The sequence below is a fragment of the Mastigoproctus giganteus genome, chromosome 2 (assembly GCF_048544385.1).
Source record: "Mastigoproctus giganteus isolate SK-2022 chromosome 2, ASM4854438v1, whole genome shotgun sequence".
Lineage (NCBI taxonomy): Eukaryota > Metazoa > Arthropoda > Arachnida > Uropygi > Thelyphonidae > Mastigoproctus > Mastigoproctus giganteus.
In genome coordinates, this window is record NC_143576.1 from 87,990,174 (window position 1) to 88,015,844 (window position 25,671).

Below are 25,671 nucleotides of genomic sequence, written 5' to 3' on the forward strand. Positions count from 1 at the left end.
CTGTATAGAATTTAAATACAGTCTCTGTCCATCGTAGTCGCCTTTAAGAAAGCAATAAACCTTCCCTTTACCCCTAATGGTAGTTACCTCTTTGAGTAAATCCCACTTCAGCACACTGTGATCACTGCCACCTAGTGGTTCATTTACCTGCAGATTCTTAATGCATGAAGAATCACTACTGATAATCAAATCAAGAATATTACTCCCTCTAGTTGCCTCCAGAACATGCTGATGTAGAAACAATCATCCAATAAATCCACAAAAGCCTTGCTAGTGTGTGAGTGGCCAGCCCCCAAATTCCAGTCAATATCTGGGAAATTAAAATCCCCCATTATAAGACTCTGATTTACTGGCCCACTCTATTTCCCCGTACAGTGTCTTATTATACTCATCAGAGTCATTAGGCTTATAGCACACTGCTACTCTCAATTTTGATCTCCCAATGCTTATGTCACACCAAACTGACTCGACACTGCACTGTCCAGCAATGTCGACTGGCTTCACTTCCTTGGATTTTATGTATTTCTTAACTAATAACATAACCCCTCCTCTCTTCCTACCCTGTCTATCCTTTCTGTAGACATTGTACTCCCCAAATTCCAGTTCTGTCCTTATATCTGTGTGACACCACATCTCTGAAATCCCCACAATATCTGCCTTTGATGTTTCGAGCAATACCTCAAATTCATCAAATTTATTTACTAAACTCCTAGCATTGGTGTACACGCAAGTATACATGCACCTGTTCTTTTTCTTAGCTACCCTAACACAACCTATGTGTTTATTTGTACCCCAATGATTCCCAGCAGTCTCTGAAATATCCTGCATCTTATTTTCCAGGCTGCGGCTCATTCCAATAGAAGCAGTGCAATAATCACTTTCACCTCTGCCAGTGGCTACTGTTAATCTATTAGTCCTTGTATCCCCCCAAGCTCTCTGACCCACCTAACACTGCCTCGATAGCATCAGCAAACATTCTTGCACCCTTTCTATTTAAGTGTATCCCATCCCTATAGAAGCAGTCTCTCCTGTTAACAAGTACAGACCAGGCTGAAAAAAATTCTACCCCTTGAGCCTTGCACAATCCTTCCAGGGCCGAATTGATCGACAGGGCTCTCATCATATACTCCCTCCTATCGTGTCTGGGCACAATTGCAAAGCTTTGTGGAGGAGGGAGTTTCAAATTGGATGAAATAAATCAATGGCCTAAGTGGGAAATCTTAATTCCAACTTTTCTGTTTCCACAAATTGTGTTGACACATCACATTACTGTGCGTTTTTTTTTTTTTTTTTTTCCCTGTGGCCATAATGCACCTCCCAAAGTTTTTGCATTTTACTCAGATCCAAGCCCGAGGCAAGATTCGAACCTGTGACATTTGGGTTGCCAGGCATGCACTTTATCCACCTGGCTAGCCCGGTCAGCTTACTGTATGTAAAAAAAGACTGTAGTCAATAATCAAATGCATTATCATAACACGAGTCACGTTTTTTTATTAAGTATTTATTTCTGAATACACAGTGATTTGTTCTTGTGTATTTTAGATCATTTAATGTGTTCCATTGCAATCATATCATTTTACATCTTTTTCTCTGATAGAAGTGACATAAAAAAATTTTAATATCACAGTTGTAATTATGAATCGCCCTGTAAATGAGAAATTCTAAATTACTTATATATATATATATATATATATATATATATATATATATATATATATATATATATATAACTACAAATTACTCATAAACACTTGAAGATATTTTATCTTTAAAGATTTAAACATTAAATCCTAATTTTCGACACAATTAATGAAAATATGATACTGCATAAGTTAGATTAGATGTACAAAATATCCACTAGGCAACACATAAAATTGTTTTATATCAGTGACGTATCCAGGTATTATAGTATGGAGGGGCATGGCAACCAGGTTTTTGAGTTTTTTTTAGAATGCCTCCTGCATTCTTTTTCTTTAATTTCAAAATTCTGGTTAAGGGGGATATATGCTCCTTCTGCCCACCCCCGAATATGCCCCTGGTTCATATATCATGTAATTTTATGCAACTCCTATTTTATATTCTCCCACAAATCAGTCAGTGTTCTAGATGTATAAACAGTATGCCTTCTCTTCAGGATACACAAACAAGTTAAGTGCCTTCTCTACACAAACAAGTTAAGTGCAAGGCCTGAAGAGTATTCCTGAGCACCACCCTCCCTCAACAATCCACCCACCATTATTGAAATTTTAATGAACAGTACAGTTACTGCAACAAGAACCAGACCCTGTTTCTTACTGAAGAAACTATACTGTTCATTAACATGTCAAGACAACCTTGTCTTGTAACAGTACTGTTAAAGCTCAATGATTCAATTAAAACACAAGAGGAGAGTCCCATCCATATGGTTATTTATCTTAACATGTCAGCATATTTCTGAAGAGATACAGGTGCAGCGATTTATGTTCCTATTAGATATAAATATGGCTTTGTCTGACCAACAATTAAATTCTCAAAATCACTGCCATAATCTTTCTCATAATAGTACCCCTAACAGAAGGTGTTGCACTGGAATATCAGATACAATGTTGTAAACTCCTCTGGCTGCAGAGGCCATACCAAGTATAAATAAAAATGTATTTAACATATAAGGTCATCATAAAGCCCTTGTGCAATTTTAAATTTTCATAACTTCCATTCTATACATGATAAAATCAATTTGTAAAAAGGGTAAAAGAAAGAATTTATTAGTTTTACATATATTTATTCTTGGGATTATTAATTCTCAACATATCCACTGTCATTATGTATACAAACTGAGATATGATTCTGAAGTTCTACAAATATGTTTTGCAGTTGATTTTCAGTAATACCCTGAATCACATTAGTTATCCTAGTCCGAAGATCATCTAAAGAGCGAGGATTTATTGAACAAACAATACTCTTAACATGTCTCCATAGGAAAAAAATCCCATGGGCTCAAATCTGGTGGCCAAGAGATCAGCCCGCCTCTTTCAATCCATCTGTTAGGAAAATTTTCATTCAGAAACAGCCCAACATTGAGAGCAAAGTGACAAGGTGATACAGTGTTCCACCATCTTGTTGAAACACTATCACCTACAAGTCCTAAATGTATTAATTCAGGAATAAAGTAATTCTTCAGCATTTACAAATAACTCTCACTATTAACAACCTGTACTTGGATTTTCAGATTGTGGTTTATCATTGACGGAACCTGTTTCCTTTAAACTTTTTCATCCAATTAGTTATGGAATTCCTGTGTGATGCATTTTTGTTTTAATGTGCTCTAAATCTTTTTTATACTGTGATTACAGACTTTAACCCAGCCAACCACAGCACACAATTTACTTTCTCTTCTACTGATTTTATGCAGATTTGGTCAAGCCTAATCTGCATAAAAAAAAAATAATAAAATTTTTGCTGAGCTACAATAAAATAAATGAGTCACTCTACACACTAAACTTCACTAAATTACATTTCTAACATTTTTCGCAGATTGATTTTATCATGCATAGAAGGGAAGTTATGAAAATTTAAAACTGCACAAGATCTTTATAATGACCCTGTATTCAGGACCATCTGCCTGAACTGTTAGTAACTGAAGAATATATTTAAGCTTTAAAGTCACTTTATATCCTTTAAAATTCTAATCCTATTCAATTAACTTGTACACAATTCTCAAGAGCACTACTTTGTTCATAGGTATCACATCAGCATCACCATTTTACTAAAAATGCCCAAGTTGAAGTGTATGCAGAGGAAAAGAGACCTGTTTTTTTTTTATTAAGGACAGATGACACTTTTCCTATGCCATTTGTCTTGTCACACATTTTTCCTGTATTGACGTTCCATGTGTACTAATACATGGAACATAAATACTACTAACATTTTTATACTTTTAGAACCACCTTAAAATGTTTTATTCCCCTGTTCAAATGTTGGCTACTTATTCTCCATATGAACATGTTGTTGTTGTTTGTTAGATTTATTGGTGCATCAGCAACTTAGGCTATAATGCACTAATTACTGTCTGATATTTCCTTCGTTTTTCTTACAGGAGATAGCAGTTCAGATAAGGTGATATTTATGAATAAATTTTAGAAAAAGAAAAATGTCATCTATGTTCTCTCGATCTCCTAGGACACACTGCAGTGTTAAATGATTGTAATCATGGAAATTAGAGGAAAAAGCTGTTTTCCGTTCTTTTTGATATTGCGGGCATTCGATGATGATATGCTTTACTGTTAGTGGGCATAAACAATTACTGCATTGTGGAGGGTCACTGTTTGTTAGTAGATAGCTATGAGTGAGGAAAGTATGACCAATGCGTAATCTGGCTAAAATAGTTTCTTCCTTTCTGTTTCGTCTCATGCTGGATTGCCACTGTTTAGGTTCTCTCTTGATTTCAAAAAGTTTATTATTTTTCTGATCTTTCCACATGCGTGTCCATACTTCTTTATATATCTGTTTGATAAAGGACTTATGATCACTATAAGGAGTCCTGAAATTAGATGGCATCACATTTGTAGCAATTTTAGCAGCTAAATCTGCCTGCTCGTTTCCTTGGATTCCAACGTGTCCAGGGATCCAGCAAAATATTACGAGCTGTCCACGTCCATGAAGTGCTGATAACTGAACTAAAATTTTCTGTATCAGAGGATGGCTAGGGAAGGATTTACCCTGTAGAGCATTAACAGCACTCAACGAGTCTGTATATATGATGGATTTAGCGTGTGAGGCTTCTTTTATATTCTCTAGGGCTAGTAGAATACCATATAGCTCTGAGGTATAAATACTGCATTCTGGTGGAAGCTGTCTGGAGATGATGCAGTTTGGTAGTACTACAGCTGTACCAACTTTATTACCATTTTTGGATCCATCTGTGTATAGCTGAATGAAGCTGCTAAACTCGGTGGAGTGAGCCATATGTATTTGTCTAATGTTGATATCGGGAATGTTATTCTTTCCCCATTGCTGAAAAAGTCTATCAATATGTACTGGAGCTATGGAAAGCCATGGCTGGGTTTCAGTGCTAGTATCCTGGAGCGTGTTAGAGAACTTCAGGCCCAGCTTGTTATCAAAGCTTGAAGCCGAATGCCAGATGGTTTGTTGTAACGCCATTTAGTTTGATAGATTTCTCTCCATTTTGGCATGAAGAGGCATTGCCACATGGGATGATGTGGGAGACTGCTGATTTTAGCTGCATAATTTAGTAGTAGAGTTTCTCGCCTAAGGTGTAACGGTGGTTCATAGGCTTCGGTATAGAGGCTTAAGATTGGTGATGTGCGAAAAGCCCCCAGTGCAACTCTTAATGCACTGTGATGTACAGGATCGAGCCATTTCAATACACTTGGCCTGGCTGAATCATATGCAGGAGACCCATAGTCTAACCGGGATCTGATCAGTGAGCGATATAGATGTAACAACACGTAACGATCTGCACCCCATGACATAGAAGAAATTACTCTGAGAATATTTAGTTTTCTAAGACAACTTGTACGAATATGTTTTATATGTTCCAGAAAGTTTAATTTTTTATCAAATATTACACCAAGAAATCTAATACTAGGTTGGAAAGTAATACAATGAGAATCCAAATGAAGGTCTGGATCCGGATGTAAAGAACGTTTGCGACAGAAGTGCACAGCAGTCGTTTTTGGTTTTGAAAGCCGATATCCGTTGTTCTTAGCCCAAGAGACTATTTTGTTAATGGTGCCTTGTAGTTGTCTTTCAATAAGTCTCATATTTTTAGAATGACATGACATGGCAAGATCGTCAGCGTACAAGTATGTGTCAACTGTGTTAGGTATGCACTTGGTAATAGAATCAATCCTAATGGCAAAGAGTGTGGCGCTCAACACTGATCCTTGGGGAACTCCCTCTTCTTGTACATATGTTCGAGATAATGAAGAGTGGAATCGGACTTGAAAGAATCTATTGCCTAGAAAGTTCTTAATAAATTTTGGGAGATGACCCCGAAGACCACATTTATGCAAGTCCTGAAGAATTCCGTATCGCCAAGTTGTATCAAAGGCTTTTTCAATATCAACACATACCATGACTAGATGTTCATTTCTCAGGAACGCGTTCCGGATATTTGTTTCGGCCTTGATAATGAGATCAAGCGTACATCTTTTTCTCCGGAAACCATACTGACTTGGGCTTAGAATGTTTTGAGTGTCAAAAAACCATGTCAGTCTGGCGTTAATTATTTTTTCCAATGTTTTTCCCAGACAACTGGTTAGAGAAATAGGACGGTAATTTTTGGGATCTGTGTGGTCTTTCCCTGGTTTCGGGAAGGCTAGCACATAAGAATGGCACCAGCTAGCGGGGTAATACTCTTCTAAGTAAATTCTGTTATAAAGTTGTAAGAGTACAGTTAATGATTCCTCATTTAAATGACAGATCATGGTGTAATAAATCCCGTCGGGACCTGGAGCACTGTTTTTCACTCGTGCAAGTGTATTACGCAATTCATTCATGGTCAGAGGCAGATTATAAGAATGAAGGATGGCAGTATTAAAATTTAGTTTGTATTTTTCTGTCTGGGATTTTAGCGATTGAAATGCAGGTTCATATGTGTCAACAGCTGAAAGCGTTTCAAACGTAGTACCTAAGGCATTGGCAATTTCTGTAGGTTCAGAGATTTCTTTCCCTTTCACAAGTAGAATAGGAGAAGTTGTCTGCGAGTATTTACCATTAATTCTTTTGATTTTTTTCCATATTGTAGAAGTATCCGTGGATCTGTTTATGGTGGAGGCATAATGCACCCATGCTTCTTTTTTACTCTCCCGTCTTATATGACGAGCTTTAGCTCTGACTCTCTTAAACTGTAGGAGGTTAGCTGTGGTTGGATGTTTTCGGAAAATATTCCAATATTTGTTCCTTTCTTTTTTAGCGCTGTTGCATGCTTCGTTCCACCACATTTTTGGATGAAGCCGGATTTTGGATGATGATTTTGGTATAGCAGTCTCGGATGCTTTCATTATTGTATCTGTAATGTAGCTTACTGCAGAGTCAATTGTGTGGGTTGCTATGAAGATAGCATCTAAGTGAGCTATTTCTTGGTATTTAATCCAGTTCGCCTTAGTAAATTTCCAGGTTGTCCTAATGTTACTCTGAGGAGTAGAACTTATACAGAAAGTACAGATGATAGGAAAGTGATCGCTACCGCGAGGGTTATTAGTAACAGTCCAGTCTATGAGAGGAAATATCACTGGAGAGCATATAGAAAGATCAATAGCAGAGGTTGAGCCAGATGGTAAATGCACATATGTGTGAGCACCAGTGTTTAAAATTGTCAGGTTATGTTTGTCTAAAATTTTTTCAATTATCTGTCCTCTGGAGTCAAGATGTTGAGAACCCCATAGCGGGTGATGGCCATTCCAGTCACCCATAATACAAAAGGGAGCAGGTATTTGCATTACTAAATTATCTAAATCAGCAAAGGTGTATGTATGATTTGGTGATAGATACAATGAAACTAATGTTATTGTGATTCCGAAGGTGACACGGACAGCAATTGCCTCTAAAGAAGTTTGCAGGGATATAGGTCTAGAGGGTACCGAGGAATTCACTATGAGTGCTACTCCTCCATGAGCTAAAATAGATGAGTTTCTATCTTTTCTATACATATTGTAATGCTTAATTTTCATAGATATTGCATTTGTGAGATTTGTCTCTTGAATGCATAGTGCAACAGGCTTGTATTCAGATAGGAGATCGTAAAAGTCGTCAAGGTTAGCACGGAGCCCACGACAATTCCATTGTATAACTGTATCCATTGTTTGGTTTTAGCTAGTGTCTGCTGACTTGCGTGAGGTAGTTTGCTTACGCCTGTCTATTTTTCCTTTATCCTTCTTTGAGAAGACTGGTCTGCTTGTGTCAATGTCACCTTCTGGATGAATTTCAAGAAATGTGTCATCTTCATCTGCTTTTTCATCAGTGTCCATGGTATCAGATCTGAATGTGTGTGCATCAGTTCTTTCAGCGCTCTTAGTTTGTACTTTTGGTTGCTGATTGATATTCTTATCTGGAGGTATTGTTACCGGCGTATTTACTTCTTGGGTTGCATATTTTGAGGGAGATGGTTCTTTTAATGAAGTAAGTAATGATTTTGCCCAACCAGATATAGAGATATTCGGAGGGACAGAGCAGTCAGTCTGAGTTGATATTGTGCATAGCTGTTTAGTAACTGAGGCGTATGTAGATGATTTAGTAGGGATTGCAAAGTGTTTCTTTGCCTCTTGATATGACACTTTGTTCTCTATTTTATACTTCTGAATGTTCTTCTCTCTTTTCCATTGGATACAGTCCTTAGAGAAGGCAGAATGATTTCCATGGCAGTTAGGACAGTTTTGGGTTTCACTATTGCAGTCTGTATGTGTGTGTTCTTTTGAACCACAAGAAGCACAAGTGACTATACCTCTGCACACAGTTTGCGAATGACCAAATTTCTGGCACTTAAAGCACCGGACTGGGTTGGGAATGTACGGTCGAACATGGCATCTGAGATATCCAGCTTTTATAGTTGTGGGGAGATTTGGTGACTTAAATGTCAATATGACTGTTCGTGTAGGGACAGGCTCTCCATCTTTTTTGATGACAATTCTTTTTGCCTGGACTACATTTTGATTGCTTAATTCAGAGACAAGTTCATCCTCTGATACATTTAGAAGATCCCATTCAGATATTACCCCTTTAGAGGAGTTCAAGGTAGCATGTGGGGTAACCTTTGTGGGAATTCCACCAAAGGCAGATATTTTCAAGAGTCTTTCAGCATGTCTGTGTTCACTCATCTCCACTAATAGGTCTCCAGATCTTAGTCGCCGAACCATTTTTGGAGGCCCAGCCACATTTTCGAGACATTTCTGAATCAAAAATGGGGAGAGTTTACTCAATGGTTGGTCTGTGGAGGAATGTAATATTAAGAAGAGAGGAGCAGAAAAATCTGTCCCTTCTTTTTTTTGTCTCTTAGCATGGGATTTATTCAAATTATCATGGTCGTCATGTCTATTTGGATCTGGATCAAGAGATCCATAGTAGGACTGTTTTGTGTTGTCCATAGTTGCTCCTTTTAGTCCCGGGAGAGTGGATTTCTCCTCCCAGGCTTCCAGCCCCGCCACGTGGAGGCAGGAGCGGTGCCACCAGTGACCAAGCGATAAGGTTGTTAGTGTTAGTGCGTTAGTAGATTAGTTTTATATACAAGAAGAAAGGTGGCTTTCCTTTCTGTTGAGTAAGCTGACTTCTTACTTTAGAAGAGCAAAATTATATAACTTTGGAAATTAGAAACTAACGTTCAACTACAATCAATCGCTCTTTTAAGAAAATCGCTTTCAAATCACTATAGAATCGCTTTAGTCACTCGCTTGGCACTCGGGGCCTCCATATGAACAGGGGGAAAAAATGCTGCATTTTATACAAATGTATTTGCACCTAAAACACACAGCAATTTATAGTTTCACACAATTTTCAATCAACCTGTATAAACAGTAACTTGTCCTCACCAGTTACTGATTTCCAGAGGTTTATAACATGCAGGAACTTCACACTAGTAAGTCCCAATCATCTTATAGTATATTCAATTCAGTTCAATCAATTTAAATCCAATAATATTGCAAATTCAATTCTATATATTCTTTATATCAGCCCACGGTTAAAGCACCTCAGACTAGTTATAAAATAGGAGCTTTATCTGCAAACAAATTTAATCTGTGAAAGATACAGTACAATAAAAGGCTTAACCTGAAGATATTAAAAACTATTCTGAAATCATTCTACCAGGATCACCAGCTTGAAAATATCAAATTAATACTAGAGTTCAGGCATAAAAGCAGGACTATCTTTTGATGTCTGCAGACCCTAGGTACTCATCAACATTAAATCTGATTTTTTTTTAAATTAAAAATAAATTTGAAAAGTCTAAAAGACTTTTCTTGGCTAAAGTCTCAGAGTATTAACCCATGCATAAGGAAACTTCAAATTTGAAATGTGTTTCTACAAATTTTATATGCCAAATAAAGAGTACCTTAGAAATCCATATTTAAAAATTAGTTTTTGCAGAATTTTATTGTTGGAATAATATTCCTGAATTTATCTTTATTCAGAATCATATTTTTTTGTAGACCCTATGCACAGTGCCTAGAGTGCCAAATAAAAAGACAGTCCTGCTTAAAAGATAATTTTAATGTGCTACGAGAAGGACTTAACATGGCTGTTAAGTGAATTGAATGAGTAAATTAAATTGTGTGAAAAAGTTTAATGTCAAATTAAACTCCCACAGAAAAATTTTACTTAACCTTCCAATGCTAGTGTTGTCGTGAAAATCGGCTGGGCCTGCCTAGTATAATAAATAAATGCTTATATAGTGTCAGACAGATTATTATTGTTTTTAATTTCTAAATGAATCAAATCCTCCCACATATCTTTGCCCACAAATATTCCCCAACTAGTTTTACAGTATTGTTTTCATTTTGATATAATAGGAATTTCAAGATATTATATTTTGGTTTGGCATTTAACAGATGTCAGGTGAGCAAAAGTATCTCTTTCTTCTAGGCAACTCCCTTTCCCATGTGTCATCTGTCAGATGCCAGTGTCAGGTATCTAATCTTGCAAAAGAGCTTTGGTTTCACCACCTAAGTGTGAACAGCTGACAAAAATATAGATGCTCATGTTGCATATGCAAAATGAGTATCTGCCAGATCCCACACAAGCAACAGCATTTCAATCCCAGGGATGAGTGACCTTGAAATCTAAAAAAATATAATAAAAAACTTTTTTTATTATTTTGGGTTTCTTTCGTTCATTTCCATTCAATATTTTTAAATTGAGCTTAGCATATCATAATTAACATATTTTCAATTCAATAAAAAAAGCTAAAAATTATTCTTTTAGTTAAAACAAAAAGGGATGTCTCACAAACACCATGAAAGTGTCTCTATTAAATTGAGGGTAAAGGCAGGTTAATAATCACACTCGTGAGTGACAGAAGGTTAATAATTGGCAACATTTCCCGATTCTCTACCTTGTAAGGTTGCCAAATCTTTCCTGATTAGGCATGATAACAGGATTTAATATAGAATTCATAAACACCCCCATTATTAGGTAGTTCTACTGTGAGGGAGTTTAACTTAATATAATACTTTTTTACACAATAAAATTTACTTCATAACAACAAACATAGCTCAATCACTGTTATTATGATTTAATTAAGTTAATTTTAGTTCATAAATAAGGCTCACTCTTCTGAATATCTATTTATGAATTTTAATATATTTTATTAGAAATAATGCTAATAAATGAAACAATGATTGGTCACTTGACACTCAGCAGCCTCCCTGTCCACATCAACAACAATCCCTCTAGTAAATGAAGGGATAAAGGTTCAATTTATAACAATGAATCCCAACTTTCTGAATCCTATCTTTTAACATAAACAGCTATTTTCTTGCAATTACTGAACACTATATACGGTATACACATGAATAAAAATATTCAATGTTGATTAAAAATAATGTTCATTTAAATGGAAACAGTATTGGGAGTTCATCTTACTTTTGTTCATCTTAATTCCTTAAAAGAAATTCAGATGAACAAAAGTATTAACTCCTCATAGGAGGTAGAAGCTGTCTTTTCTCTATTTAATGTTGAAGCATTGGCTATCAAATTAAACTCATTAAAGATTAAGCAAAAATGTTATTTCCTTTAAAGTACTCTGTGTTCTGATGAAAACATTTTTTCATGTGGATACATGGCACTGGAGCAACAATTACACTGTTAATGCTTCAATGAGGGTGGTTGGTTGGTGGAATAGACTTCCATCCCATGTCGTGGAAGTTGATAGCCTAAATAAGTTTAAGGCACAGCTGGACAGGTATTTCGAACGAACAGAGGGGTGAAGTGGAAGTGGTTATTTTTTATTTATTTATTTATTATTATTATTATTTTTTTTTTTTTTTTGGCTGATGCTGCATAAGCTTGCTTTCTTGCATCACACGCCTCTACTAATGCTAATGAGAACAGGTACATTGAGTAAATCACTTTTCACTGAAAAACATTTTTTTTGCTGTCTGTTGCAGACTTTTAAATTAGATCTCAAATAGGACTGTGGCTTTAAAAATAAACTGTTTAGCAACCTAGTAATATGGCAAATTAATTTATTCTGTTCTATTAATGGCAGCTGTATCCCTGTATAAGTACATTAGCATTAGTAGAGGCATTTGATGCAAGAAAGCAAGCTTATGCAGCATCAGCCAAAAAAAAAAAAAAAACACCCACTTCACCCCTCTGTTCGTTCAAAATACCTGTCCAGCTGAGCCTTAAACTTATTTAGGCTATCAACCTCCACTACAAGGGATGGAAGTCTGTTCCACCAACCAACCACCCGCTGGCTAAAGGCAAATTTCCGCACGTCTATCCTACATCTGTCTTTCCTCAATTTGAATTTATGCCCTCTCAGGGTGATTTTTCTGAGCTAGAGGAAGAATCCCATCAGCATTGAGCATGCTCAAACCATTCAAGGCTTTATACACCTCTATCAGATCACCTCGCTGGTGCCTAGTCTCCAGACACTGCAATTTGCAAAACTTAAGCCTTTCTTCGTAAGAGCAACCCTTTGTTCCATTCACTAATCTTGTTGCCCTTCTCTGTACTCGTTCCAGCAGCTCTACATCCTTCTTGAAATGAGGCCTCCAGACCTGTATACAGTACTCTAGGTGTGGCCTGACCATTCCCTTATACAAGGGAATAATCACTTCCTTATCCCTGCTGGAAAAATTCCTGTATTCATTGACAATACTCCATGAGCTACTCTTGCAGCCCGTCTGCACTGCTCAGAGAACTTCATATCTGCCTGCACAACCACCCCCAAGTCCCTTTCATTCTCTACCACTGTCAGTGTAGTACCACAGAGTTGATACGTTGCTCTGGGGTTGCTGTTTCCCATGTGTAGTACTTTACATTTGTCAATGTTAAACTTCATTTGCCACCTCTCAGCCCATCTGCTCAACCTTTCCAGATCCTGTTGCAGTAGCATAGTGTCAGTAGTGTCCTTGACAACCCTGCCAACCTTTGTATCGTCTGCAAACTTGGACATTAAGCTTGATATACCATCATCAATATCATTTATAAATACAGAAAACAATTATTCTAAAATTTGCACAATTAATCTTTATTAAATATACCAAGTCATAGGAGTTAATTGCATTAATATATTTTCTATACTTCAACTTTCCATACTTTCTGCTCATTTTTACAAAATATCTAACCTGCTTGATTAGCATTAGCATTAGTAGAGGCATTTGATGCAAGAAAGCAAGCTTATGCAGCATCAGCCAAAAAAAAAAAAACCCACTTCCACTTCACCCCTCTGTTTGTTCAAAATACCTGTCCAGCTGAGGCTTAAACTTATTTAGGCTATCAACCTCCACCACAAGGGATGGAAGTCTGTTCCACCAACCAAACACCCGCTGGCTAAAGGCAAATTTCCGCACGTCTATCCTACATCTGTCTTTCCTCAATTTGAATTTATGCCCTCTCAGGTGATTTTTCTGAGCTAGACGAAGAATCCCATCAGCATTGAGCATGCTTAAACCATTCAAGGCTTTATACACCTCTATCAGATCACCTCGCTGGTGCCTAGTCTCCAGACACTGTAATTTGCAAAACTTAAGCTTTTCTTCGTAAGAGCACCCCTTTGTTCCATTCACTAATCTTGTTGCCCTTCTCTGTACTCGTTCCAGCAGCTCTACATCCTTCTTGAAATGAGGTCTCCAGACCTGTATACAGTACTCTAGGTGTGGCCTGACCATCGCCTTATACAATGGAATAATCACCTCCTTATCCCTGCTGGAAAAATTCCTGTATATCATTGACAATACTCCATGAGCTACTCTTGCAGCCCGTCTGCACTGTCAGAGAACTTCATATCTGCCTGCACAACCACCCCCAAGTCCCTTTCATTCTTTACCACTGTCAGTGTAGTACCACAGAGTTGATACGTTGCTCTGGGGTTGCTGTTTCCCATGTGTAGTACTTTACATTTATCAATGTTAAACTTCATTTGCCACCTCTCAGCCCATCTGCTCAACCTTTCCAGATCCTGTTGCAGCAGCATAGTGTCAGTAGTGTCCTTGACAACCCTGCCAACCTTTGTATCGTCTGCAAACTTGGACATTAGGCCCGATATACCATCATCAATATCATTTATAAATACAGAAAACAATAATGGACCCAACACTGAGCCCTGAGGGACTCCACTAATAACATCAGTCCACGATGAGCAGTGTCCATTGATTACCACTCTGTCTTCTCCCCCTCAACTACCCCTTTATCCATAGCAGCAATTTGCCTCCAATGTCACACTGCTCCAATTTGTGTAGCAGTCTTCCATGTGCAACAGTATCAAAAGCCTTTCTAAGATCCAAGTATATAATATCAAAGTTATTCCCTGCATCCAGTTCTTTTGTGACTGCATCATAGTATCCAATCAAGTTGGTCAGGCAAGACTTCCCCTTAACAAAACCATGCTGTGTCTGAGTTATAACTGAAGTCTTGTCTAAATGATCCTGCAGTGCTTCTTTAACCAGTGCCTCCATTAATTTTCCTGGAACAGAAGTTAAGCTCACAGGTCTATAATTACTTGTGTCAGCCTTTGATCCTCCTTTGTGAATTGGGGTCACATTTGCACATTTCCAGTCTATGGGTACCTCCCCTGAGTCCAAGGAAGCTCTCATAATTATGGCTAAGGGTTTGCTTACTTCCTTTGCTGCCTCCTTTAATATAACTGGATAGATCCCATCCACCCCGGGTGCCTTTCTTGTGTTTATCTTCAACAGTTTCTCCTCCACTTTACTCCCAGTTATTTCAAGATTCTGTAGCTTACTGCTAGAGTTGAATACACCTCTGGCATTCCCCACGCTGAATACCTCCTCATGTGTGAATGTCGATGCAAAATATTCATTTAGTTTGTTAGCTACCTGAGCAGGATCATCAACACTTGACCCATTAATATCAAGTGGACCAATCTGATTCATCCCCTTCCTTCTAGAGTTTACATAAGTAAAGAACTCTTTGCTGTTTTTCTTTGCATCCCTTGCCAAGGATTTCTCGTAATCTGCCTTCGCCTGCCTAACCTCCTTTGTAACTTGGTTGCATATCAACTTGTATCTATCATAGGCTTCTGTGTCATGTGTTAATTTGTATGTATCCCATGCATTTTTCTTCTCTGCCATATGCCTCATTAGTTCATCTGACATCCATTTTGGCCTAAACCTTGAACAATATTTCTTAGTTGGTATGTAAAGCCTAGTAGCTTCCAAGATAAGTTCTTTGAATGCTTCCCATTTTGAATTTGCTGTTGGTAACATCATCAGTTGGTCCCACTGTATAGAATTTAAATACTGTCTCAGTCCATCGTAGTCGCCTTTACGGAAGCAATAACCCTTCCCTTTACCCCTAATGGTAGTTACCTCTTTGAGTAAATCCCACTTCAGCACACTGTGATCACTGCCACCTAGTGGGTCATTATCTGCAGATTCTTAATGCATGAAGAATCACTGCTGATAATCAAATCAAGAGTATTACTCCCTCTAGTTGCCTCCCGAACATGCTGATGTAGAAAACAATCATCTAATAAATCCACAAAAGTCCTGCTAGTGTGTGAGTAACCAGCCCCCAAATTCCAGTCAATATCTGGGAAATTAAAATCTCCCATTATAAGACACTCTGATTTACTGGCCCACTCTATTTCCCTGTACAGTTCCTTATTATACTCATCAGAGTCATTAGGCCTATAGCACACTCCTACTCTCAATTTTGATCTCCCAATGTTTATGTCACACCAAACTGACTCCACACTGCACTGTCCAGCGATGTCGACTGGCTTCACTTCCTTGGTTTTTATGTGTTTCTTAACTAATAACATAACCCCTCCTCCCTTCCTATCCTGTCTATCCTTTCTGTGGACGTTGTACTCCCCAAATTGCAGTTCTGCATCCCTTATATCTGTGTGACACCACGTCTCTGATATCCCAACAATATCTGCCTTCGATGTTTTGAGCAATACCTCAAATTCATCAAATTTATTTACTAAACTCCTAGCATTGGTGTACACGAAAGGTTCCTGTAGGGAAATGAAATAATTTCTAATTAATCTGATTCATGTCACAGTGTTCTGATATTTGGTGCAGAGCCTTGGTTACGGCAAGGATGTAATAAGTACACTAACATAGGATTATAAGCAACGCATTTGGTAAGTTTGTTTGCTAAAGCATATGCCAACTTTTTAGGTAAAAATATTACTCTTGATTTTTTAAGGAGTTCTTATGTGCTGTAATATAATAACTAGATCGTATGTATAGCTTAGCTTAATTTTGGCTTAAGCTTAAAAGAGGTGAGTGCTGAAAATTAAGCTAAGCTATGCATACGATCTAGTAAAAATATTACTTGAGTTACAACCTCTTCAAAATCTGAGACCCATGGATGATGGGTGAAAGAAAGAAGTAGCGAAGACGATGTTGTTTATTTATTTGTTATTAATTCAAAGTCGCATTTTTTCATTACTTTAAAAATTATCAATATCTGCTAAATGTTATTTATTTATGTTATATGTTATATCTTACTTCTCTGAGGGAAAACTATAAAGACGGCCTCTTGATAATTATTTACTTACACCTCATCGAAGCCATAATTTAATACATGTATATAACACAAGGTTTTTTTTTTTTTTTTTCAATTATGTTCACCGTAAAATAGAATGAAATTTTCCTTTTGTCTCTATCACTACATAACCTAGTGAAATTACAACCCCGGAGAGGTGGAAAAGTAATTACTACACAAAATCTGATCTATCACACACAAATAGGAAGTTTTACTTTAACCAAATTACTAAAAAATGAAATTTGATAATATCGCATTTTCAGAAGTAGAATAATAATGAACTTGTAATTAAAGTAGGAAAAAGCTACGTTAAAAAAAAAGGTGGGAAAAAATACAGCCCAGATATTCTCAACAGGCATGAAATTAATTTGTTAGAAATATTCCATTTTAAGAAAATGTAAAAGGTACTAAACTACTGAAGTGATAATACACTAAATGACAATTCGAATTTCAATAATTACAACTATTAATATATATATATATACACAGATGACTAAATGACACACCTGTATATGTGACCACAAGGATTTATGTTTACATCCCTAACACAGAAATGAGACATTAGTGTACCGCGAACTTCAGCCCTAACATCAGACGACACGATCGATCGTACAAGCGGAAGTTGAAATTTCCCATGAGTCTAAGTAATACTGCAGTGTTGCTATTATAGTGCCATCTTGTGACATTAATAAAGAACTATATCTTACTTCAGCCTAATTCGGAAAATGCCCTATAGTGATTTAAATAAAATATGGTTAATGTAATAAATATAATATAATATAACAATAACACGAACAAAATGTGGCTCATTATTTGTATCTCTATTCCCCTAATAATGACTATCTCGAAATGACATAACCGCTGAGTTCCAGACAGCACCACACTTCATATATTGAGGAGACGTGAAACAGAATTAGCAGGGCACATGATGCAAGAAAGCAAGCTTACTTCCTTTGTTGCCTCCTTTAATATAACTGGATAGATTCCATCCACCCCAGGTGCCTTTCTTATGTTTATCTTCAACAATTTCTTCTCCAATTTACTCTCAGAGAGAGTAAATTGGAGAAGAAATTGTTGGAGAATTTACTCTCAGAGAGAGTAAATCCCACTTGAGCACACTGTGATCACTGCCACCTAGTGGTTCCTTTATCTTGAGATTCTTAATGCATGAAGAATCACTACTGATAATCAGATCAAGAGTATTACTCCCTGTAGTTGCATCCCGAATATGTTGATGTAGAAAATAATCAACCAATAAATCCACAAAAGCCTCCCTGGTGTGTGAGTGACCAATCCACAAATTCCAGTCAATCTCTGGGAAATTAAAATCCTCCATTATAAGACACTCTGATTTACTGGCCACTCTATTTCTCTGCACAATTTCTCATTATACTGATCAGATTCATTAGGCCTATAACACACACACACACCTACTCTCATTTTTCCTTTCCCAATGCATATGTCACACCAAACAGACTCATTGCATTGTCCACCAACATCAATTGGATGCACTTTTATTGGATGTACTCCCTAAATTGGAAATTAGGGAGTACAATGTGTACAGAAAGGATAGAATGGACAGGAAGGGAGGAGGAGTTATGCTGTTATTTTATGTTTCTTAACTAACAGCATAACTCCTCCTCCCTTCCTGTCCATTCTATCCTTTCTGTACACATTGTACTCCCTAAATTCCAATTCTGCAAATGCTTATGTCTGTGTGACACCACGTCTCTGATATCCCAACAATATCTGCATTTGATGTCTTGACTAGCACTGCGAGCTCATCAAATTTATTAACTATACTCCTAGTATTGGCGTACATTAAAGTATACATGCAACTGTTTCTACTCTTAGTTACCTTAACACAGCCCATGTATTTACTTGTTCCACTATGACCCGAGCAGTCCTGGAAATCCCCATTGCCATGCTTTCTAGGCTGCTGCTCAATTGCATTTCAATAGAAGCAGCGCAAGAATCACTTTAACTTGTGCCAGCGGCTACTGTTAATCTATTAGTCCGTGTATCTCCCCAAGCTAGCAGTTTTCCGTCTCACCTAACTGTTCCTCGATAGCATCAGCAAATATTGTTGCACTCTTTCTATTTAAGTGTATCCCATCCCTCTCTGTAAAAGCAGTCTCTCCTGTTAACGAGCACGGACCAGACTGAGAAAAATTCTATCGTGTCTGGGCAGAATTGCAGACACTTTCACATTCAACCCGAACTCTAGACTTTTTTTCAACATTGACCTTTACTTGTTAAGTAATTCCGCCGGTATCCTATTCTTAATATCATTAGTGCTAACATGCGCACGAATATCACCTTTTGTGCCCTTAAGTTATGATATCTGCTCTACAACCTTCTCAACCTTTGCCTCTGGCAAACATATCCTGGTCCTGTTCCACCTATCGATTATCATTTATGCACCTATCACTTATCAATTATTGAACGATTTTCGTAAGCAACTAAAATACAGGATATCAAATACAAAATCATAGCTTTAACTCATGTTCCTCATTATAATATACATGAAACTGCCTGTGTATTGTAATGACCTGTATTATACAGGTATATAATAAATATGTGGGGTGAGGAGTGAATTCCGGTTTAAGTATACCAGTCTATACCAAATGATGGACGTTGACCATAACGAGGTAAGCGTACTTATTAGCCCAAGCTATTCATCTAAAGAGACTTTTGTCATACATGATCTAACTCTCATTCTTGCCACCTTTCAGGCAGTTTCTGATCAGAAGTCACCCCAACGCCGCTCCAAACACACAATATTCATGGAAATAAAATTCATCTCACATCAGTCAGTGGCATCAAGTTTCAGTAAGCACAATATGTCAGCATTACCTGACTTGATAAAAATCTCAAATTCATTTACTACACTTTGTTTATAGCAATTCTAGAATATATAGTATAGGGAAATTAAATTTTGTTCTATATTGCGTTTGATTCCAGAGACATGGTTTCTAACAAAGAGAGATAAAAGAGACTTCAGGCCTTCGTAGTGGTGGCGCAGGATGGAAAAAATTAAATGGACTGAAAACCTGTAAAATGTGGAAGTATTAAGATCAGTCCAAGAACAAAGGAAAATTTTAGGTAGAATAAGATCAACTAGACTAAAATGGGTGGACCAGAGGATTCGACCTGGTGGTTCGCTTCTGGATACAATGAAGGGGTCTCTGGAGGGAAAACGCCCTAGGGGTAGACCAAAAATACCTCCATCAGGACGTTGAAGTTGGATGAAGGATTTCAAAATTTTCAGGAACTAAAACAAATGGCACAGGAGACACAAATATGGTAACAGCTGCTTAGAGGAACTGACCAGTCACAAGACTAAATTACTGATGATGATGATGGTGATGATGATAATAATGATTGCGTTTGATAACCATGACAAACCTCTTGTGGATGCAATGGAGGTGACACTGGAGGGAAAACGCCCTAGGGGTAGACCAAAAAAGCCCTTCATCGGGACGTTGTTGGATGAAGCAGACTTGAAAATTTTGAGGAACTAAAACAAATGGCACAGGAGACACAAAGATGGTGACAGCTCATCAGAGGAACTGACCAGTCACAAGACTGAATTACTGATGATGATTGCTCTTTATAACCCTGACAAACTGCTTCTAGACACTCAAAAGACTTAGACTGCCGAAAAATTTTGCTTTATTTAGTTTCCCTTTTCAATGTTTAGGGTAATTATTAGCTGTACACAAGCGCTCTCACAGAGGCCTTCGTGGGTAGAACAGTTGGTAATATAAAAATAAATAAATTTTCTGTTTATACTCCGGGATGACCAAATGATCAGAGCAGTTCACAAGATAGACAGAATACAAGAAACAGCACCGTATTCAGCAGTCATGGGTTTGAACCCCGGTCACTCAAGGCACGTGTACTTATGCACCCGCGCGCCTGACCACTAGGCTACGGCGGCCTACCTCCTCCCCACATCGGGTGGAAAAGACCTCAGTTCAAATCCCGTCGATGATGCCAGGAATTTTTGTAGGTTTTTTTGCATGATTAGTCAGTCTCAGGGTGAGAGTATCATGGTTTTCCTCAAGGAAACTCGGATTTTGCATCCAAGCAAACAGTAAATCGACCACAGAACACACTCAGTTTACATATTATGTACCGCACAATATGTCTTAAGTCGCTGCTGATGCACCTAAACTCCACAGTAAAAATAACAAGCTCTCAGAGAGGATTCAAGTGAAATTTTCACCCACGCCACTTTTCTTAGTTTGTCTAAGAGTGCACTATAAATCTGCACGATAGGTAATGACTAGGAAGACTGCGTTATAAATAAGAGAAACAGTCCTCCTCTTTAATCCCCAGCCAGCGCGACTAATCCTAGCAATCACTCCAGCATAGTTCCCGACTTTTTTTTACTAAATGTACCAGATGTTAGCAAAAAGTTAGCTTATTTCAGTTCTGTTACTAGGGTATTGTTTTCTTGTAATTTTGATTTGTCGAAATCAAAATTTCAAAAAATTACTTATATTTAAATTGCCTTTTAATAAAATTGGTTTTGTCTTAGTACTAGGTAGACATTTCATATTTTATTTTTTGTGCCTCCAGGACAATGAGCCCATATGCACTAAACACAATTACAAAATTTAAAATTTCAATAAGGCCTTAAACAATATTTATATTAATTTCAATTAGTCATTCATCAATCTCTATTTAAAAATTTGTTTGACCGATCTCAACGTATATAAAACAAAAATAAGTCCATTGGTACCAATAGTGCCACCGATTTCCGTTCTGAACCTCATACAGGTACAACATACCCTACTTGGTTCAGTAACCAGAATCTTCTATTAAAAAGATTTTGTAAATAACAACAAAAAACAGATTAAAATTATGAGGATTTACAAATAAAACTGGTAAATTACCTCTATCTAGGATACAGACCCATCTCTCAAGCTCACTTCGCAGGTGAACATAATATGGACAGAGAAAGCATGATATGAATGCCAGTCTCCATCTCCCCGCAAAAACAAAAGCCAGACGGGACCAAGCTGAATTCATTTAGCTTAGACATTAGGCCATGCTCAAGCAGGAAACAGGCACAAAAACTAAATTGAAACCGGGTCTAATCCTATAATTCAGAGTAGAGATGAAGCGCAGGGATAAAAACGTTACTCTGCCTTTCTCAGAGATGTTCCAAAAATTTTGTCATACATTCACAAGCTCATCATAGATTCTTCGCTTCACTGCAACCTGTTGCATCGCTAGCCCCATTCCACCTTCCGGGAAGAACCGAACACCTAACATCTCTGCAGGGATACCTCCTCTGAGGCAATACAAAAGTCAAGCACGAATGGCCAACAGGTCAGGAGGCAATTTGCCAGACAAAACCTGAGTAGCAGCTGTAGATACGGTGCAACTAGCACGGGCAATACCCAGAAGAGCGAATCTCTGGGCTGAAAGATGTTTCATTGTTATTGAATTTTCAGCCTTCATAAACCAAGCTCCGGAGGCACGTGATTGCTGTGACAAAAACCCTTTCATATAATAAATTTAAAGGCAGGCCCTTAATTCCTCTCCCCATTTCACTCTAGTAACCCTCCGAAGCTTGTCATACAATAATTTAATTTTCTTTTCCAGTATTTGACATGTGTAAAAAACAAACGCTACTTCAGGTACAAACCCAAATACCTGACACATCTTGCATACTTCAAGGAGATATCGCCACAGCGTACAAGAGGTGGCCTAGTCAAACTCAGCTTACACTTTAAAAGCAAAACTACGGTTTTTTCTTGGAAATCTGTAGCTTATGTAAATTTGAACAATTTAGGAGATCCTGAAGTGTGGAGCTAGCCTTTTCTTCATTTGTTTTCCGAGAATAATAGGCGCCTCCGTAGCCAGGTGGGAAGGAGCAGCAGTACATAACACACGCTTCTTGATTAGACCGGGGTTCGAGCCCGTCACCACCAAATACGGAAGATGCGGAAAGGTCAGGGAATGACCACCGCATATCCCGGAGCAATATGGCCTTAGTTGCTAATGCTCCTAAAAACCAAACACACACACACACACACACACAAACCGAGAATCATCTGAAACAATTAAAACCAAGTCGTCTGCATAGGAGATGGCACAAATGTCACCCACATTGTGCTCCAAAAACTCATCCAAAACTATGTTCCACATATAAGGTAGGAATATTGACCCCTGGGGATCCTGCGCTCCACGAGACAGAACTTGTCTTCCCAACGAGACTGAACCATGACCCTGCTGCCAGAAAAGTAATCCCTAAAGGTGTTAAATAGATCTTAGGGTGGGACAGAGGGCAGTTCTAGCCCTGCATAGGATACTACCCCACCCCAAGGCATCGAATGTACTCTGAAGCCCACGAACAAACCGAACAAACTTACTAAAGTTGCATTTAATCCATATTGTTTTGAAGATGCCAAGGATTCATATCTTGTCTGATATCTTAGGATGATCAGTCTCTTGTATACTTTGGAAAAAGAACAGTTGGGCGATATGACGTCGGTTGGTTCAGTGGTCTCTCCGACTCTTAAGGATCACTTTCAAAACAGCGATTTTCCAGATCTTAGGAAAAATGACCCCTTTAAGACACGCATTATATATCTCCAACAAGACCAGAGGAAACTTCAACCTTGACTCACATCACAAACTAAAAGTTTGGGTTTGAAACTTGAACAACCTCTTAGGTTGTTCAAGTTTCAAATGTAGTTCCCTAAACTGTAGATAACCCTTAATTTTTGTTAAATCCTGCTCAGAATCAGTTTTAATGATTAATCTTTTGTTCTTTATAGCTCTAACACTTCTAACCTTAAGATAACATTGGCCGTACCGATCTAAACAGTTCTCTCTTCGTGTCCTCACTAGTCTTATAATACTCACTCTTGGTAGTGACAACTGCTACTTTGGGTTGCTTTAAATCTTCACCTTGTTGTTTAGATCCAACACTAGCATACGATCTGGACGTATGCTAGTATTGTATCTACTGCTAGCATAAGATCCGGACGTATGCTAGTGTTGTATCTACTGCTAGCATAAGATCTGGACGTATTTTGACTTCCTTTCTCCTTTTATTTTCCCTCTAACTTCACTTTTTAATTTATAGTCCTCAATGAAAATCCAATCCAAAAAGTAATTTGTAGTCCCCAAAACAAAATCCAATGAAAGCTCAGTACTGTTCCACAAATCCAGGACTTCAGCAGTCATGATTCCAGGAATTTTACAATCTCCTCTTAATAACAGTTGTCTTAATTTCTTTCTTGCACTCTTATCTTCATTCCGAACAGGTCTAATTCAATTTCATCTGAACTTTCAATTTCAATCTCAACTTTATCATCAAGCATCTCTTGAAACTGCCGTTTCAAGAGATGCTTTGAAAACGGCATTTAAAACGGCAGTTCTCATGAAATTTCGCGCACGCAGCAGTTTCAAGGGTGTATCAAGAATGGTGTAACGAACAAAAAACATCCTCTCAACGGCACTCCTGTTGAAGGAAATCGCTTGTTGATGAGAGGTCAGAAGAGGGTGGCTAGAATTGTGCAAGCAAACAGATGAGCCACAATGTCTTACATCAAATCAGAATAAAACCTTGGTGCGCAGACAAAAATATCACAACGGACCCTTTTTTTTTTTTTTTTATGTAAACCCCAAACACAAGAGGTATTAGAACCTATAGTACTTAGTACCGTGCTTGGGTGGAGGTTGAGAAGACATTAGTTGACATTGGACTTGAACTTCTGTAGACTGTAATTTTCAGGAAATGCGTATGAATGAAGGTTGTTCCAGAAAACAGCAGCTGAATGAATAAACGAGGAAGATGAAAAGTTGGTTCTGTGAGTTTGAAGATGGACAGTAAATAGATGTTGGCTGGTAGTGGCATGTGTTCAGACAGTTTTGAAAGAGAGAGAGAGAGAGAGAGAGAGCAGGAATTATAGATACCAATTCAGAAGAGTAGTGCCCATGGAAGTATCGGTAGAAGAGGCATGCAGCAGAAACAGTACGTCTATGACACAGCAAGTGGAGAGACTCTGTTAGATGTGAATCATTAATTAACCTAACTGCCCTCTTCGGAATGGAATCAAGAACCCCGAGAGAGGTTTTGGGGGCACCACCCCCAGATGTGGGAACAATATTCCATGGCAGGGCGGATTTGCGATTTATACAGAGTGAGCAGCTGTTTAGAAGAAAAGTAACGCCAAGAGCGAAAGAGAAAACCAAGTTTTTTAGATGCAGAGGAAGCAATATTTGTAATGTGCTTGTGCCAAGAGAGATTAGAAGTCAGGGTAATCCCCAAAAGAGATATATCATTTTGCCTAGAAATCGGAGTGTCACTAAAGATAAGCGAAGAATCCTTTTTGTGAGATATAAGACAACACTGAGTTTTAGAAGGGTTGAAATCAACTAAGTTGTCTTTGCCCCACTGGAGAATTACCTGAAGATCGGCATTTAAGGAATTGGTAGCAGATTTTCGAGCTGATTGAAGCTGATTGAGCAGGACAACGTTTCTCAAAATGGAAAGTGGAATGCAATGTGCTATCATCAACAAAACTATGGATAAGATTTCCAGTCAATGGAAGAAGGTCATTAATATACAAGAGGAAAAGAATGGGGGGGAAAAACCTTGGGGGATACCAGCGTTACTGGAGAAGTTAGAAGAGAGAGAGCCATCTACCATCACCTACAGTGAGCGATAAGAGAGAAAACTGGATAACCAATTACAAAAAACAGTTAGCAAACCATAAGATGGAAGCTTGTTTAGAAGACCTTTATGCCAAACACGATCGAAAGCCTTTGAGATGTCAAAGGCAACTGCTTGTGTTTCACCGAACCTTTCCATTGAATTAGTCCATAAATGGGTAACATAAGCCAGAATATCACCAGTGGATCGACACTGATGGAATCCATACTGGCGATCGTTGATCAGATGGAAGGTTTCTAGGTGGTTTAAGAGTTGGCGGTTAAATGATTTCTACATTTCTTTCCAAAGAGTAG

The 25,671-nt window shown here is 37.9% G+C and overlaps 1 protein-coding gene across 1 annotated transcript in view; it reads right to left on the reverse strand.

The window, feature by feature from the left end:
* Window positions 1-17,310, reverse strand: part of EndoA (SH3 domain containing GRB2 like, endophilin-A) — a 416,265-nt gene extending 398,955 nt beyond the window's left edge. The window contains exon 1 of the mRNA XM_090389410.1: window positions 17,184-17,310. The gene's annotated coding sequence lies outside the window, so the exon portion shown is untranslated. The remainder of the gene's footprint in view (window positions 1-17,183) is intronic.
* Between the last annotated feature and the right edge of the window lie 8,361 nt (window positions 17,311-25,671).